Source organism: Megalopta genalis, unplaced genomic scaffold (assembly GCF_051020955.1).
Source record: "Megalopta genalis isolate 19385.01 unplaced genomic scaffold, iyMegGena1_principal scaffold0460, whole genome shotgun sequence".
NCBI classification, from domain to species: domain Eukaryota; kingdom Metazoa; phylum Arthropoda; class Insecta; order Hymenoptera; family Halictidae; genus Megalopta; species Megalopta genalis.
In genome coordinates this window covers 42,501-60,000 of record NW_027476529.1, presented here as the reverse complement: position 1 = coordinate 60,000, position 17,500 = coordinate 42,501, and positions in this window count along the sequence as shown.

Here is a 17,500-nt window from a genome sequence, read left to right as displayed (position 1 = left end):
AATGGACAAAATTTAAATCCTTTTCCATCGTCGCCTGTTTCATATATATATGTCAGGTCGACACACCACTTTTCTCTTTCAAATATGTACAAGTTTTGCCACATTCCGCGCTTGTAACATATCTTCTTTAACGCTCAATTTCTTTCATTTTTCTACCATACAGATATTTTACCGTACGCCCAAAAACGTACGTATTATATTTTTGTTCTATCATAAAATCACATTTTTCTACGTACGCCAGCTTCGTACGTTTCTATCTTTGCCTTCATAAAATCACAAGATAATTTTATCTTCAAGAGTCTCGCTATTAACATCTTGTAAGATAAATGTACGTCCCAGCTAAAACGTACAAATACTTCAAATTAAGTAATAATATATCATCGCTATTGACAAATTTTTAAGATCCAAGACACAGTTCTCTCTATATGTTTTAATATTTTTTATGTACTCAAATATATTCAAAGGAAAAAGTACATGGGTGATGCCATAGTCGTGGAAGCGCGTACGCTCACGCTGATCTTCTGACCGCCGGAAGCACGAAACCTCTGATCTGGGCAAAATCGGCAAGCCGAGGAAGAACGGACAGGACACATGCTGGACTGGCGAGAAAGCGTGTTCTTCCGCTCGCGCTAGGCATTTCGATTTCTGACACCTCTTGATTTAAAAAATCAGTTTTTTGATAGTTTTCTCTCTCCACTGGGCTATTCATTTTAGCCACAGTTTTCAATTGGTACGATTTGCTTCCAAATCTTACAGATGCATTTTAAAAAATTTTTCCATCGCTCGGACAGAAGAGTCGATTGCTCAGTGAGTACGAGTATACATACAAAGTGCATACGGGTAACCAACCCCGTAGGGCTTGCCACATATGGGCCATTCGGTCAAAGACACCGACCCGTGGCCACGCTGTGTGGAGAAAAGTCCGTAACGTAAACGGCACGAAACAGTCAGGACCGAAGCCCCGAAGGAGCTCTGAGACAGCTTCTCGACCGAGATCGTAGAATTGGCCCAAAACCCGCTCTGCTCCGTCCGCCTCGCACGGACCGTGTATCTCTTATAGATACCGAACGGCCGGCAAGGACGCCGGCGCCGCCGGCCGAATAGCACGCGCGCTTATGAGTGTAAACCGCCGCGGCAACAGACCGCCCGGCCGTGCTGTTGTAACATAGCGCGTGAACGAACGAAAAAAAAATTTATAGTAAACATTAAAATAAATTACATTACCGTAAACTAGACAAAAAATTACACATTTTTTCCCAATATGAAAATTTTCACAAACTTTTCAAAGTCCCATCGCATCGAGTAAACTTTTTTAATAACGCTTCCGCACGATTCTAAATGCTTAATCCATATGTGAAATCGTTCACTGATCACGAATATCGTATTTAAAAAAATTACAAAAATTTATTTTTCAAAATAATAAAAAAAAACCGAAAAATCACAAGAGTAAAGTACCATTATTTTAAACAATATGTCGTTCTAAATGCTTAATCCCTATGTAAAAAAGTTATCTAAGCAAGAATATGTAATTGAAAAAAATTAGAAAAATTTATTTTAGCCGTAAATCGAAAATAATGGGGACACCGGAGCTGTTCGAAGCGCCGAGACGCGCCGCGTACGGCCGAATATTTTCTAAGTCCCAACGTACCGATCAAGAGTAAAGTACCATTTTCCTACATTAGATTTCGTTCTAAATGCTTAATCCCTATGTAAAAACGTTAGTTAAGCAAGAATATCGTATTTTTAAAAAAATCTAATGATAGGATTTTCCAGAAAATTGAAAAAACCGAAAAATGTCAAGAGTAAAGTGCCATTTTCTGACATTAGATTTCGTTCTAAATGCTTAATCCCTATGTAGAAACGTTAGTTAAGCAAGAATATCGTATTTTTAAAAAAATCTAATGATAGGATTTTTCAGAAAATTGAAAAAACCGTAAAATGTCAAGAGTAAAGTGCCCTTATTTTAAACAATGTATCGTTCTAAATGCTTAATCCCTATGTAAAAAAGTTATTTTAGCAGGAATATGTTATTGAAAAAAATTAGAAAAATTTATTTTAGCCGTAAATCGAAAATAATGGGGACACCGGAGCTGTTCGAAGCGCCGAGCGCGCCGCGTACGCCCGAATATTTTCAAAGTCCCAACGTACCGATCAAGAGTAAAGTACCATTTTCCTACATTAGATTTCGTTCTAAATGCTTAATCCCTATGTAAAAACGTTAGTTAAGCAAGAATATCGTATTTTTAAAAAAATCTAATGATAGGATTTTCCAGAAAATTGAAAAAACCGAAAAATGTCAAGAGTAAAGTGCCATTTTCTGACATTAGATTTCGTTCTAAATGCTTAATCCCTATGTAGAAACGTTAGTTAAGCAAGAATATCGTATTTTTAAAAAAATCTAATGATAGGATTTTTCAGAAAATTGAAAAAACCGTAAAATGTCAAGAGTAAAGTGCCCTTATTTTAAACAATGTATCGTTCTAAATGCTTAATCCCTATGTAAAAAAGTTATTTAAGCAGGAATATGTTATTGAAAAAAATTAGAAAAATTTATTTTAGCCGTAAATCGAAAATAATGGATCGAGCGAATCGGTCGATTGCGCCGAGACGCGCTATGATGCAACAGACGAGCGATTGGAACGCCCGAATATTTTCAAAGTCCCAACGTACCGATCAAGAGTAAAGTACCATTTTCCTACATTAGATTTCGTTCTAAATGCTTAATCCCTATGTAAAAACGTTAGTTAAGCAAGAATATCGTATTTTTAAAAAAATCTAATGATAGGATTTTCCAGAAAATTGAAAAAACCGAAAAATGTCAAGAGTAAAGTGCCATTTTCTGACATTAGATTTCGTTCTAAATGCTTAATCCCTATGTAGAAACGTTAGTTAAGCAAGAATATCGTATTTTTAAAAAAATCTAATGATAGGATTTTTCAGAAAATTGAAAAAACCGTAAAATGTCAAGAGTAAAGTGCCCTTATTTTAAACAATGTATCGTTCTAAATGCTTAATCCCTATGTAAAAAAGTTATTTAAGCAGGAATATGTTATTGAAAAAAATTAGAAAAATTTATTTTAGCCGTAAATCGAAAATAATGGATCGAGCGAATCGGTCGATTGCGCCGAGACGCGCTATGATGCAACAGACGAGCGATTGGAACGCCCGAATATTTTCAAAGTCCCAACGTACCGATCAAGAGTAAAGTACCATTTTCCTACATTAGATTTCGTTCTAAATGCTTAATCCCTATGTAAAAACGTTAGTTAAGCAAGAATATCGTATTTTTAAAAAAATCTAATGATAGGATTTTCCAGAAAATTGAAAAAACCGAAAAATGTCAAGAGTAAAGTGCCATTTTCTGACATTAGATTTCGTTCTAAATGCTTAATCCCTATGTAGAAACGTTAGTTAAGCAAGAATATCGTATTTTTAAAAAAATCTAATGATAGGATTTTTCAGAAAATTGAAAAAACCGTAAAATGTCAAGAGTAAAGTGCCCTTATTTTAAACAATGTATCGTTCTAAATGCTTAATCCCTATGTAAAAAAGTTATTTTAGCAGGAATATGTTATTGAAAAAAATTAGAAAAATTTATTTTAGCCGTAAATCGAAAATAATGGATCGAGCGAATCGGTCGATTGCGCCGAGACGCGCTATGATGCAACAGACGAGCGATTGGAACGCCCGAATATTTTCAAAGTCCCAACGTACCGATCAAGAGTAAAGTACCATTTTCCTACATTAGATTTCGTTCTAAATGCTTAATCCCTATGTAGAAACGTTAGTTAAGCAAGAATATCGTATTTTTAAAAAAATCTAATGATAGGATTTTCCAGAAAATTGAAAAAACCGAAAAATGTCAAGAGTAAAGTGCCATTTTCTGACATTAGATTTCGTTCTAAATGCTTAATCCCTATGTAGAAACGTTAGTTAAGCAAGAATATCGTATTTTTAAAAAAATCTAATGATAGGATTTTTCAGAAAATTGAAAAAACCGTAAAATGTCAAGAGTAAAGTGCCCTTATTTTAAACAATGTATCGTTCTAAATGCTTAATCCCTATGTAAAAAAGTTATTTTAGCAGGAATATGTTATTGAAAAAAATTAGAAAAATTTATTTTAGCCGTAAATCGAAAATAATGGGGACACCGGAGCTGTTCGAAGCGCCGAGCGCGCCGCGTACGCCCGAATATTTTCAAAGTCCCAACGTACCGATCAAGAGTAAAGTACCATTTTCCTACATTAGATTTCGTTCTAAATGCTTAATCCCTATGTAAAAACGTTAGTTAAGCAAGAATATCGTATTTTTAAAAAAATCTAATGATAGGATTTTCCAGAAAATTGAAAAAACCGAAAAATGTCAAGAGTAAAGTGCCATTTTCTGACATTAGATTTCGTTCTAAATGCTTAATCCCTATGTAGAAACGTTAGTTAAGCAAGAATATCGTATTTTTAAAAAAATCTAATGATAGGATTTTTCAGAAAATTGAAAAAACCGTAAAATGTCAAGAGTAAAGTGCCCTTACTTTAAACAATGTATCGTTCTCAATGCTTAATCCCTATGTAAAAAAGTTATTTAAGCAGGAATATGTTATTGAAAAAAATTAGAAAAATTTATTTTAGCCGTAAATCGAAAATAATGGATCGAGCGAATCGGTCGATTGCGCCGAGACGCGCTATGATGCAACAGACGAGCGATTGGAACGCCCGAATATTTTCAAAGTCCCAACGTACCGATCAAGAGTAAAGTACCATTTTCCTACATTAGATTTCGTTCTAAATGCTTAATCCCTATGTAAAAACGTTAGTTAAGCAAGAATATCGTATTTTTAAAAAAATCTAATGATAGGATTTTCCAGAAAATTGAAAAAACCGAAAAATGTCAAGAGTAAAGTGCCATTTTCTGACATTAGATTTCGTTCTAAATGCTTAATCCCTATGTAGAAACGTTAGTTAAGCAAGAATATCGTATTTTTAAAAAAATCTAATGATAGGATTTTTCAGAAAATTGAAAAAACCGTAAAATGTCAAGAGTAAAGTGCCCTTATTTTAAACAATGTATCGTTCTAAATGCTTAATCCCTATGTAAAAAAGTTATTTTAGCAGGAATATGTTATTGAAAAAAATTAGAAAAATTTATTTTAGCCGTAAATCGAAAATAATGGATCGAGCGAATCGGTCGATTGCGCCGAGACGCGCTATGATGCAACAGACGAGCGATTGGAACGCCCGAATATTTTCAAAGTCCCAACGTACCGATCAAGAGTAAAGTACCATTTTCCTACATTAGATTTCGTTCTAAATGCTTAATCCCTATGTAAAAACGTTAGTTAAGCAAGAATATCGTATTTTTAAAAAAATCTAATGATAGGATTTCCCAGAAAATTGAAAAAACCGAAAAATGTCAAGAGTAAAGTGCCATTTTCTGACATTAGATTTCGTTCTAAATGCTTAATCCCTATGTAGAAACGTTAGTTAAGCAAGAATATCGTATTTTTAAAAAAATCTAATGATAGGATTTTTCAGAAAATTGAAAAAACCGTAAAATGTCAAGAGTAAAGTGCCCTTATTTTAAACAATGTATCGTTCTAAATGCTTAATCCCTATGTAAAAAAGTTATTTAAGCAGGAATATGTTATTGAAAAAAATTAGAAAAATTTATTTTAGCCGTAAATCGAAAATAATGGATCGAGCGAATCGGTCGATTGCGCCGAGACGCGCTATGATGCAACAGACGAGCGATTGGAACCCCCGAATATTTTCAAAGTCCCAACGTACCGATCAAGAGTAAAGTACCATTTTCCTACATTAGATTTCGTTCTAAATGCTTAATCCCTATGTAGAAACGTTAGTTAAGCAAGAATATCGTATTTTTAAAAAAATCTAATGATAGGATTTTTCAGAAAATTGAAAAAACCGTAAAATGTCAAGAGTAAAGTGCCCTTATTTTACACAATGTATCGTTCTAAATGCTTAATCCCTATGTAAAAAAGTTATTTTAGCAGGAATATGTTATTGAAAAAAATTAGAAAAATTTATTTTAGCCGTAAATCGAAAATAATGGGGACACCGGAGCTGTTCGAAGCGCCGAGCGCGCCGCGTACGCCCGAATATTTTCAAAGTCCCAACGTACCGATCAAGAGTAAAGTACCATTTTCCTACATTAGATTTCGTTCTAAATGCTTAATCCCTATGTAAAAACGTTAGTTAAGCAAGAATATCGTATTTTTAAAAAAATCTAATGATAGGATTTTCCAGAAAATTGAAAAAACCGAAAAATGTCAAGAGTAAAGTGCCATTTTCTGACATTAGATTTCGTTCTAAATGCTTAATCCCTATGTAGAAACGTTAGTTAAGCAAGAATATCGTATTTTTAAAAAAATCTAATGATAGGATTTTTCAGAAAATTGAAAAAACCGTAAAATGTCAAGAGTAAAGTGCCCTTATTTTAAACAATGTATCGTTCTAAATGCTTAATCCCTATGTAAAAAAGTTATTTAAGCAGGAATATGTTATTGAAAAAAATTAGAAAAATTTATTTTAGCCGTAAATCGAAAATAATGGATCGAGCGAATCGGTCGATTGCGCCGAGACGCGCTATGATGCAACAGACGAGCGATTGGAACGCCCGAATATTTTCAAAGTCCCAACGTACCGATCAAGAGTAAAGTACCATTTTCCTACATTAGATTTCGTTCTAAATGCTTAATCCCTATGTAAAAACGTTAGTTAAGCAAGAATATCGTATTTTTAAAAAAATCTAATGATAGGATTTTCCAGAAAATTGAAAAAACCGAAAAATGTCAAGAGTAAAGTGCCATTTTCTGACATTAGATTTCGTTCTAAATGCTTAATCCCTATGTAGAAACGTTAGTTAAGCAAGAATATCGTATTTTTAAAAAAATCTAATGATAGGATTTTTCAGAAAATTGAAAAAACCGTAAAATGTCAAGAGTAAAGTGCCCTTATTTTAAACAATGTATCGTTCTAAATGCTTAATCCCTATGTAAAAAAGTTATTTTAGCAGGAATATGTTATTGAAAAAAATTAGAAAAATTTATTTTAGCCGTAAATCGAAAATAATGGGGACACCGGAGCTGTTCGAAGCGCCGAGCGCGCCGCGTACGCCCGAATATTTTCAAAGTCCCAACGTACCGATCAAGAGTAAAGTACCATTTTCCTACATTAGATTTCGTTCTAAATGCTTAATCCCTATGTAAAAACGTTAGTTAAGCAAGAATATCGTATTTTTAAAAAAATCTAATGATAGGATTTTCCAGAAAATTGAAAAAACCGAAAAATGTCAAGAGTAAAGTGCCATTTTCTGACATTAGATTTCGTTCTAAATGCTTAATCCCTATGTAGAAACGTTAGTTAAGCAAGAATATCGTATTTTTAAAAAAATCTAATGATAGGATTTTTCAGAAAATTGAAAAAACCGTAAAATGTCAAGAGTAAAGTGCCCTTACTTTAAACAATGTATCGTTCTAAATGCTTAATCCCTATGTAAAAAAGTTATTTAAGCAGGAATATGTTATTGAAAAAAATTAGAAAAATTTATTTTAGCCGTAAATCGAAAATAATGGATCGAGCGAATCGGTCGATTGCGCCGAGACGCGCTATGATGCAACAGACGAGCGATTGGAACGCCCGAATATTTTCAAAGTCCCAACGTACCGATCAAGAGTAAAGTACCATTTTCCTACATTAGATTTCGTTCTAAATGCTTAATCCCTATGTAAAAACGTTAGTTAAGCAAGAATATCGTATTTTTAAAAAAATCTAATGATAGGATTTTCCAGAAAATTGAAAAAACCGAAAAATGTCAAGAGTAAAGTGCCATTTTCTGACATTAGATTTCGTTCTAAATGCTTAATCCCTATGTAGAAACGTTAGTTAAGCAAGAATATCGTATTTTTAAAAAAATCTAATGATAGGATTTTTCAGAAAATTGAAAAAACCGTAAAATGTCAAGAGTAAAGTGCCCTTATTTTAAACAATGTATCGTTCTAAATGCTTAATCCCTATGTAAAAAAGTTATTTTAGCAGGAATATGTTATTGAAAAAAATTAGAAAAATTTATTTTAGCCGTAAATCGAAAATAATGGGGACACCGGAGCTGTTCGAAGCGCCGAGCGCGCCGCGTACGCCCGAATATTTTCAAAGTCCCAACGTACCGATCAAGAGTAAAGTACCATTTTCCTACATTAGATTTCGTTCTAAATGCTTAATCCCTATGTAAAAACGTTAGTTAAGCAAGAATATCGTATTTTTAAAAAAATCTAATGATAGGATTTTCCAGAAAATTGAAAAAACCGAAAAATGTCAAGAGTAAAGTGCCATTTTCTGACATTAGATTTCGTTCTAAATGCTTAATCCCTATGTAGAAACGTTAGTTAAGCAAGAATATCGTATTTTTAAAAAAATCTAATGATAGGATTTTTCAGAAAATTGAAAAAACCGTAAAATGTCAAGAGTAAAGTGCCCTTACTTTAAACAATGTATCGTTCTCAATGCTTAATCCCTATGTAAAAAAGTTATTTAAGCAGGAATATGTTATTGAAAAAAATTAGAAAAATTTATTTTAGCCGTAAATCGAAAATAATGGATCGAGCGAATCGGTCGATTGCGCCGAGACGCGCTATGATGCAACAGACGAGCGATTGGAACGCCCGAATATTTTCAAAGTCCCAACGTACCGATCAAGAGTAAAGTACCATTTTCCTACATTAGATTTCGTTCTAAATGCTTAATCCCTATGTAAAAACGTTAGTTAAGCAAGAATATCGTATTTTTAAAAAAATCTAATGATAGGATTTTCCAGAAAATTGAAAAAACCGAAAAATGTCAAGAGTAAAGTGCCATTTTCTGACATTAGATTTCGTTCTAAATGCTTAATCCCTATGTAGAAACGTTAGTTAAGCAAGAATATCGTATTTTTAAAAAAATCTAATGATAGGATTTTTCAGAAAATTGAAAAAACCGTAAAATGTCAAGAGTAAAGTGCCCTTATTTTAAACAATGTATCGTTCTAAATGCTTAATCCCTATGTAAAAAAGTTATTTTAGCAGGAATATGTTATTGAAAAAAATTAGAAAAATTTATTTTAGCCGTAAATCGAAAATAATGGATCGAGCGAATCGGTCGATTGCGCCGAGACGCGCTATGATGCAACAGACGAGCGATTGGAACGCCCGAATATTTTCAAAGTCCCAACGTACCGATCAAGAGTAAAGTACCATTTTCCTACATTAGATTTCGTTCTAAATGCTTAATCCCTATGTAAAAACGTTAGTTAAGCAAGAATATCGTATTTTTAAAAAAATCTAATGATAGGATTTCCCAGAAAATTGAAAAAACCGAAAAATGTCAAGAGTAAAGTGCCATTTTCTGACATTAGATTTCGTTCTAAATGCTTAATCCCTATGTAGAAACGTTAGTTAAGCAAGAATATCGTATTTTTAAAAAAATCTAATGATAGGATTTTTCAGAAAATTGAAAAAACCGTAAAATGTCAAGAGTAAAGTGCCCTTATTTTAAACAATGTATCGTTCTAAATGCTTAATCCCTATGTAAAAAAGTTATTTAAGCAGGAATATGTTATTGAAAAAAATTAGAAAAATTTATTTTAGCCGTAAATCGAAAATAATGGATCGAGCGAATCGGTCGATTGCGCCGAGACGCGCTATGATGCAACAGACGAGCGATTGGAACCCCCGAATATTTTCAAAGTCCCAACGTACCGATCAAGAGTAAAGTACCATTTTCCTACATTAGATTTCGTTCTAAATGCTTAATCCCTATGTAGAAACGTTAGTTAAGCAAGAATATCGTATTTTTAAAAAAATCTAATGATAGGATTTTTCAGAAAATTGAAAAAACCGTAAAATGTCAAGAGTAAAGTGCCCTTATTTTACACAATGTATCGTTCTAAATGCTTAATCCCTATGTAAAAAAGTTATTTTAGCAGGAATATGTTATTGAAAAAAATTAGAAAAATTTATTTTAGCCGTAAATCGAAAATAATGGGGACACCGGAGCTGTTCGAAGCGCCGAGCGCGCCGCGTACGCCCGAATATTTTCAAAGTCCCAACGTACCGATCAAGAGTAAAGTACCATTTTCCTACATTAGATTTCGTTCTAAATGCTTAATCCCTATGTAAAAACGTTAGTTAAGCAAGAATATCGTATTTTTAAAAAAATCTAATGATAGGATTTTCCAGAAAATTGAAAAAACCGAAAAATGTCAAGAGTAAAGTGCCATTTTCTGACATTAGATTTCGTTCTAAATGCTTAATCCCTATGTAGAAACGTTAGTTAAGCAAGAATATCGTATTTTTAAAAAAATCTAATGATAGGATTTTTCAGAAAATTGAAAAAACCGTAAAATGTCAAGAGTAAAGTGCCCTTATTTTAAACAATGTATCGTTCTAAATGCTTAATCCCTATGTAAAAAAGTTATTTAAGCAGGAATATGTTATTGAAAAAAATTAGAAAAATTTATTTTAGCCGTAAATCGAAAATAATGGATCGAGCGAATCGGTCGATTGCGCCGAGACGCGCTATGATGCAACAGACGAGCGATTGGAACGCCCGAATATTTTCAAAGTCCCAACGTACCGATCAAGAGTAAAGTACCATTTTCCTACATTAGATTTCGTTCTAAATGCTTAATCCCTATGTAAAAACGTTAGTTAAGCAAGAATATCGTATTTTTAAAAAAATCTAATGATAGGATTTTCCAGAAAATTGAAAAAACCGAAAAATGTCAAGAGTAAAGTGCCATTTTCTGACATTAGATTTCGTTCTAAATGCTTAATCCCTATGTAGAAACGTTAGTTAAGCAAGAATATCGTATTTTTAAAAAAATCTAATGATAGGATTTTTCAGAAAATTGAAAAAACCGTAAAATGTCAAGAGTAAAGTGCCCTTATTTTAAACAATGTATCGTTCTAAATGCTTAATCCCTATGTAAAAAAGTTATTTTAGCAGGAATATGTTATTGAAAAAAATTAGAAAAATTTATTTTAGCCGTAAATCGAAAATAATGGGGACACCGGAGCTGTTCGAAGCGCCGAGCGCGCCGCGTACGCCCGAATATTTTCAAAGTCCCAACGTACCGATCAAGAGTAAAGTACCATTTTCCTACATTAGATTTCGTTCTAAATGCTTAATCCCTATGTAAAAACGTTAGTTAAGCAAGAATATCGTATTTTTAAAAAAATCTAATGATAGGATTTTCCAGAAAATTGAAAAAACCGAAAAATGTCAAGAGTAAAGTGCCATTTTCTGACATTAGATTTCGTTCTAAATGCTTAATCCCTATGTAGAAACGTTAGTTAAGCAAGAATATCGTATTTTTAAAAAAATCTAATGATAGGATTTTTCAGAAAATTGAAAAAACCGTAAAATGTCAAGAGTAAAGTGCCCTTACTTTAAACAATGTATCGTTCTAAATGCTTAATCCCTATGTAAAAAAGTTATTTAAGCAGGAATATGTTATTGAAAAAAATTAGAAAAATTTATTTTAGCCGTAAATCGAAAATAATGGATCGAGCGAATCGGTCGATTGCGCCGAGACGCGCTATGATGCAACAGACGAGCGATTGGAACGCCCGAATATTTTCAAAGTCCCAACGTACCGATCAAGAGTAAAGTACCATTTTCCTACATTAGATTTCGTTCTAAATGCTTAATCCCTATGTAAAAACGTTAGTTAAGCAAGAATATCGTATTTTTAAAAAAATCTAATGATAGGATTTTCCAGAAAATTGAAAAAACCGAAAAATGTCAAGAGTAAAGTGCCATTTTCTGACATTAGATTTCGTTCTAAATGCTTAATCCCTATGTAGAAACGTTAGTTAAGCAAGAATATCGTATTTTTAAAAAAATCTAATGATAGGATTTTTCAGAAAATTGAAAAAACCGTAAAATGTCAAGAGTAAAGTGCCCTTATTTTAAACAATGTATCGTTCTAAATGCTTAATCCCTATGTAAAAAAGTTATTTTAGCAGGAATATGTTATTGAAAAAAATTAGAAAAATTTATTTTAGCCGTAAATCGAAAATAATGGGGACACCGGAGCTGTTCGAAGCGCCGAGCGCGCCGCGTACGCCCGAATATTTTCAAAGTCCCAACGTACCGATCAAGAGTAAAGTACCATTTTCCTACATTAGATTTCGTTCTAAATGCTTAATCCCTATGTAAAAACGTTAGTTAAGCAAGAATATCGTATTTTTAAAAAAATCTAATGATAGGATTTTCCAGAAAATTGAAAAAACCGAAAAATGTCAAGAGTAAAGTGCCATTTTCTGACATTAGATTTCGTTCTAAATGCTTAATCCCTATGTAGAAACGTTAGTTAAGCAAGAATATCGTATTTTTAAAAAAATCTAATGATAGGATTTTTCAGAAAATTGAAAAAACCGTAAAATGTCAAGAGTAAAGTGCCCTTATTTTAAACAATGTATCGTTCTAAATGCTTAATCCCTATGTAAAAAAGTTATTTAAGCAGGAATATGTTATTGAAAAAAATTAGAAAAATTTATTTTAGCCGTAAATCGAAAATAATGGATCGAGCGAATCGGTCGATTGCGCCGAGACGCGCTATGATGCAACAGACGAGCGATTGGAACGCCCGAATATTTTCAAAGTCCCAACGTACCGATCAAGAGTAAAGTACCATTTTCCTACATTAGATTTCGTTCTAAATGCTTAATCCCTATGTAAAAACGTTAGTTAAGCAAGAATATCGTATTTTTAAAAAAATCTAATGATAGGATTTTCCAGAAAATTGAAAAAACCGAAAAATGTCAAGAGTAAAGTGCCATTTTCTGACATTAGATTTCGTTCTAAATGCTTAATCCCTATGTAGAAACGTTAGTTAAGCAAGAATATCGTATTTTTAAAAAAATCTAATGATAGGATTTTTCAGAAAATTGAAAAAACCGTAAAATGTCAAGAGTAAAGTGCCCTTATTTTAAACAATGTATCGTTCTAAATGCTTAATCCCTATGTAAAAAAGTTATTTAAGCAGGAATATGTTATTGAAAAAAATTAGAAAAATTTATTTTAGCCGTAAATCGAAAATAATGGATCGAGCGAATCGGTCGATTGCGCCGAGACGCGCTATGATGCAACAGACGAGCGATTGGAACGCCCGAATATTTTCAAAGTCCCAACGTACCGATCAAGAGTAAAGTACCATTTTCCTACATTAGATTTCGTTCTAAATGCTTAATCCCTATGTAAAAACGTTAGTTAAGCAAGAATATCGTATTTTTAAAAAAATCTAATGATAGGATTTTCCAGAAAATTGAAAAAACCGAAAAATGTCAAGAGTAAAGTGCCATTTTCTGACATTAGATTTCGTTCTAAATGCTTAATCCCTATGTAGAAACGTTAGTTAAGCAAGAATATCGTATTTTTAAAAAAATCTAATGATAGGATTTTTCAGAAAATTGAAAAAACCGTAAAATGTCAAGAGTAAAGTGCCCTTATTTTAAACAATGTATCGTTCTAAATGCTTAATCCCTATGTAAAAAAGTTATTTTAGCAGGAATATGTTATTGAAAAAAATTAGAAAAATTTATTTTAGCCGTAAATCGAAAATAATGGATCGAGCGAATCGGTCGATTGCGCCGAGACGCGCTATGATGCAACAGACGAGCGATTGGAACGCCCGAATATTTTCAAAGTCCCAACGTACCGATCAAGAGTAAAGTACCATTTTCCTACATTAGATTTCGTTCTAAATGCTTAATCCCTATGTAAAAACGTTAGTTAAGCAAGAATATCGTATTTTTAAAAAAATCTAATGATAGGATTTCCCAGAAAATTGAAAAAACCGAAAAATGTCAAGAGTAAAGTGCCATTTTCTGACATTAGATTTCGTTCTAAATGCTTAATCCCTATGTAGAAACGTTAGTTAAGCAAGAATATCGTATTTTTAAAAAAATCTAATGATAGGATTTTTCAGAAAATTGAAAAAACCGTAAAATGTCAAGAGTAAAGTGCCCTTATTTTAAACAATGTATCGTTCTAAATGCTTAATCCCTATGTAAAAAAGTTATTTAAGCAGGAATATGTTATTGAAAAAAATTAGAAAAATTTATTTTAGCCGTAAATCGAAAATAATGGATCGAGCGAATCGGTCGATTGCGCCGAGACGCGCTATGATGCAACAGACGAGCGATTGGAACCCCCGAATATTTTCAAAGTCCCAACGTACCGATCAAGAGTAAAGTACCATTTTCCTACATTAGATTTCGTTCTAAATGCTTAATCCCTATGTAGAAACGTTAGTTAAGCAAGAATATCGTATTTTTAAAAAAATCTAATGATAGGATTTTTCAGAAAATTGAAAAAACCGTAAAATGTCAAGAGTAAAGTGCCCTTATTTTACACAATGTATCGTTCTAAATGCTTAATCCCTATGTAAAAAAGTTATTTTAGCAGGAATATGTTATTGAAAAAAATTAGAAAAATTTATTTTAGCCGTAAATCGAAAATAATGGGGACACCGGAGCTGTTCGAAGCGCCGAGCGCGCCGCGTACGCCCGAATATTTTCAAAGTCCCAACGTACCGATCAAGAGTAAAGTACCATTTTCCTACATTAGATTTCGTTCTAAATGCTTAATCCCTATGTAAAAACGTTAGTTAAGCAAGAATATCGTATTTTTAAAAAAATCTAATGATAGGATTTTCCAGAAAATTGAAAAAACCGAAAAATGTCAAGAGTAAAGTGCCATTTTCTGACATTAGATTTCGTTCTAAATGCTTAATCCCTATGTAGAAACGTTAGTTAAGCAAGAATATCGTATTTTTCAAAAAATCTAATGATAGGATTTTTCAGAAAATTGAAAAAACCGTAAAATGTCAAGAGTAAAGTGCCCTTATTTTAAACAATGTATCGTTCTAAATGCTTAATCCCTATGTAAAAAAGTTATTTAAGCAGGAATATGTTATTGAAAAAAATTAGAAAAATTTATTTTAGCCGTAAATCGAAAATAATGGATCGAGCGAATCGGTCGATTGCGCCGAGACGCGCTATGATGCAACAGACGAGCGATTGGAACGCCCGAATATTTTCAAAGTCCCAACGTACCGATCAAGAGTAAAGTACCATTTTCCTACATTAGATTTCGTTCTAAATGCTTAATCCCTATGTAAAAACGTTAGTTAAGCAAGAATATCGTATTTTTAAAAAAATCTAATGATAGGATTTTCCAGAAAATTGAAAAAACCGAAAAATGTCAAGAGTAAAGTGCCATTTTCTGACATTAGATTTCGTTCTAAATGCTTAATCCCTATGTAGAAACGTTAGTTAAGCAAGAATATCGTATTTTTAAAAAAATCTAATGATAGGATTTTTCAGAAAATTGAAAAAACCGTAAAATGTCAAGAGTAAAGTGCCCTTATTTTAAACAATGTATCGTTCTAAATGCTTAATCCCTATGTAAAAAAGTTATTTTAGCAGGAATATGTTATTGAAAAAAATTAGAAAAATTTATTTTAGCCGTAAATCGAAAATAATGGGGACACCGGAGCTGTTCGAAGCGCCGAGCGCGCCGCGTACGCCCGAATATTTTCAAAGTCCCAACGTACCGATCAAGAGTAAAGTACCATTTTCCTACATTAGATTTCGTTCTAAATGCTTAATCCCTATGTAAAAACGTTAGTTAAGCAAGAATATCGTATTTTTAAAAAAATCTAATGATAGGATTTTCCAGAAAATTGAAAAAACCGAAAAATGTCAAGAGTAAAGTGCCATTTTCTGACATTAGATTTCGTTCTAAATGCTTAATCCCTATGTAGAAACGTTAGTTAAGCAAGAATATCGTATTTTTAAAAAAATCTAATGATAGGATTTTTCAGAAAATTGAAAAAACCGTAAAATGTCAAGAGTAAAGTGCCCTTACTTTAAACAATGTATCGTTCTCAATGCTTAATCCCTATGTAAAAAAGTTATTTAAGCAGGAATATGTTATTGAAAAAAATTAGAAAAATTTATTTTAGCCGTAAATCGAAAATAATGGATCGAGCGAATCGGTCGATTGCGCCGAGACGCGCTATGATGCAACAGACGAGCGATTGGAACGCCCGAATATTTTCAAAGTCCCAACGTACCGATCAAGAGTAAAGTACCATTTTCCTACATTAGATTTCGTTCTAAATGCTTAATCCCTATGTAAAAACGTTAGTTAAGCAAGAATATCGTATTTTTAAAAAAATCTAATGATAGGATTTTCCAGAAAATTGAAAAAACCGAAAAATGTCAAGAGTAAAGTGCCATTTTCTGACATTAGATTTCGTTCTAAATGCTTAATCCCTATGTAGAAACGTTAGTTAAGCAAGAATATCGTATTTTTAAAAAAATCTAATGATAGGATTTTTCAGAAAATTGAAAAAACCGTAAAATGTCAAGAGTAAAGTGCCCTTATTTTAAACAATGTATCGTTCTAAATGCTTAATCCCTATGTAAAAAAGTTATTTAAGCAGGAATATGTTATTGAAAAAAATTAGAAAAATTTATTTTAGCCGTAAATCGAAAATAATGGATCGAGCGAATCGGTCGATTGCGCCGAGACGCGCTATGATGCAACAGACGAGCGATTGGAACGCCCGAATATTTTCAAAGTCCCAACGTACCGATCAAGAGTAAAGTACCATTTTCCTACATTAGATTTCGTTCTAAATGCTTAATCCCTATGTAAAAACGTTAGTTAAGCAAGAATATCGTATTTTTAAAAAAATCTAATGATAGGATTTTCCAGAAAATTGAAAAAACCGAAAAATGTCAAGAGTAAAGTGCCATTTTCTGACATTAGATTTCGTTCTAAATGCTTAATCCCTATGTAGAAACGTTAGTTAAGCAAGAATATCGTATTTTTAAAAAAATCTAATGATAGGATTTTTCAGAAAATTGAAAAAACCGTAAAATGTCAAGAGTAAAGTGCCCTTATTTTAAACATTATATCGTTCTAAATGCTTAATCCCTATGTAAAAAAGTTATCTAAGCAAGAATATGTTATTGAAAAAAATTAGAAAAATTTATTTTAGCCGTAAATCGAAAAGAAGTCTGTTCGTTTCTCTGTCTCTCTCGCGCGATCGAACTATCGATGTTTCCCGACAAACTATTGGAAGTTTAATTAAACTTTATACATGAAATTACTCGTTTTGATCCCCGCTACACAGCCGTATACTTTTTATAATTTTGTGGAATCGGGAACCTTGAAATATTTATCATAACGCGGATCGACTGTCTCTGTCTCTTTCTAGATCGGAAGAATCGATGTTTCCCGGCAAACTATTGGGAGTTTAATTAAACTTTATACATGAAATTACTCGTTCTGATCCCCGCTACACAGCCGTAAACTTTTTATAAATTTGTGGAATCGGGAACCTCGAAATATTTATCATAACGCGGATCGACTGTCTCTGTCTCTTTCTAGATCGGAAGAATCGATGTTTCCCGGAAAACTATTGGGAGTTTAAT